The sequence below is a fragment of the Littorina saxatilis genome, linkage group LG9 (assembly GCF_037325665.1).
Source record: "Littorina saxatilis isolate snail1 linkage group LG9, US_GU_Lsax_2.0, whole genome shotgun sequence".
In the NCBI taxonomy this organism is placed as follows: Eukaryota; Metazoa; Mollusca; class Gastropoda; order Littorinimorpha; family Littorinidae; genus Littorina; species Littorina saxatilis.
The window spans coordinates 13,603,773-13,606,180 of record NC_090253.1 but is presented as its reverse complement, the minus strand read 5'-3'; positions in this window follow the sequence as shown (position 1 = coordinate 13,606,180).

Sequence of the window (2,408 nt, the reverse complement as noted above, 5' to 3'; positions counted from 1 at the left end):
AGATGCTGAAGGAATTTTATTTTTTAGGTCAATCGGAGGCCTCTCGTGGAAGATAACAAGGTAAAAAAACAAACGGATGGGGGGTGGGGGGGGGGGGTTCCGGGCACCCAGGAACCCCCCCCTAGGTCCGCCCCTGACCACACAACCACACTACCCCACACCCACACTTCCACTCACCCACACACCCACGCAACCACACACACATACACAACCACGTAACTACACACACACACACACATACACACACACACACACACACACACACACACACACACACACACACACACACGAACGCACACGCACAAACGAACACTTATTGACTCACTCTTGGGTTAAATCCAAGGATATCGCCCTCAAACAAGTTTAGTCCCAGCCCTGAAAACAAACAAGTGTGAATCAAATCGTGTATTAGTTCGTTTAACATATCTCCCTAAGAACCGAACGCGGAATTTTTAGTCTCTTTTATTCTGCTTTTATATATGTGAGTGTGTCCATACATACACGGAGTAGTTTAATTAGAAAGAACGAGTTAAACAAGCAAACACACCAACAAACAAACACACAGAATCAAACACACAAAAAGAATGAAGCCACCAAAAGCATACCAAAAGACACAACCCCAAAACACGCAATTAAACAAACAAACAACAACTACTACAAACAAACAGGGAACGAAGTAACACAGGATCAAGCAAACAAATCAACGAACAAATAACCAAGCAAATAACGACAAATATTATCTGTCCTTTTAAATTTTATTTTCTTCCGTTTCATACAGAGTATTAGCACCATGGAAACCCGTTGCGTGCTCGTGTCTGTCACTAAGGGATATACATGTTGCATGTGAAAGACATGGAAACCATGAAGATCAGATCATGATCAATATAACTTTGTGTTGGTTGCAGACTTGGACTTGGTCGCTAATGAAAAGAGGATTAGAGTCTTTGTGTGGTAAAAAATCAATAATGTCGGACATGCTTATGTCACGGGAAGGCGAAAGTCTGTTGACCGTTTGTGTAGCTAGAATGCACTGCTCGGAGAGAGAGAGAGAGAGAGAGAGAGAGAGAGAGAGAGAGAGAGAGAGAGAGAGAGAGAGAGAGAGAGAGAGAGAGAGAGAGAGAGAGAGATCAAATCAAATCAAATCAAATCAAATTTTATTTTTCGAGGGTTGTGGCATAAGCAATACAACGAGCTTTTTTTTCAACCAGCCCTCGCCCAGAGAGGGGACTAATCTGTGAGAGAGAGAGAGAGAGAGAGAGAGAGAGAGAGAGAGAGAGAGAGAGAGAGAGAGAGAGAGAGAGAGAGAGAGAGAGAGAGAGAGAGAGAGAGAGAGAGAGAGAGAGAGAGGGAGAGAGAGAGAGAGAGAGAGAGAGAGAGAGAGAGAGAGAGAGAGAATATACGAATACGAATACAAAAGTTTGTTCAGTTTTAGTCCAGAGCCCCTTCTGAAGGGTATGCGCCCATATACAACATAATCATAGTAAAATATTGTGTTGTTTCATAAATGACCCAAATTTGTACACATCAAACAGTAATACATGTGTACATAAATCATGTCACAGTGATTAATCTTTTCATTCCCTGATAAATGTATTGTGCTAATTTGGATATTTGGCTGACATTTCCAGTAGACATAAGCAAAGTATAACGGTACATACATGGATGATTATAATATTTTGGCTTTATCAATAATACTCTTAGGTCACGTAGTGCAGGACAGCAAAACATAAAGTGTATTTCATTTTCTTCAGCCAATTTACACAGACGACACAACAAATCTTCCTCACTCCGTACACTATACCTACATCTGTGTACAGCAAGATCCGATACTCCGAACCTAAATTTAGTTAATGCACTTTTCACATAGCTGTTCATTTCCATATCTATATATGTTTCAGTACTGCTTCCGGTCTTAAACAATCTGTATGTAGAAAATCGATCACTGCTTTGCATATGGTCGTTCCAGTCTTGCCATCTGCAATCGATCAATCGTTGTCTAAAACATTTCAGAAATCCACCAATACTGTCCACCCCTTGGTTGTACCATACATCTGCAAACCCATGAGAGAACAAACACTTTCGAACATCCGTCGCCCATGTAATCTTGCCATTACAATCTAACTTATAGAGAACTTTGTATGCTTTACATGGAATCTTAGAATTTTTTATTCTTGTTAATTTTAGCGAATATGTAATGCACTTTACATATGAGTTTAGATATATTGGGAATCTTCCAAATTCACCATACACAAGGTCGTTTGGTGTTCTCATGTCTACATGTAGGAATCGTTTCATGGCGAATAAGTGCAGTTTTTCTATTTCCGTACCTTTTTGGAAAGCCCAAATCTCAGCACCATATTGCACAATCGGTTGAACTTGAGAATCAAACAATTTCGTAAACAATTTGT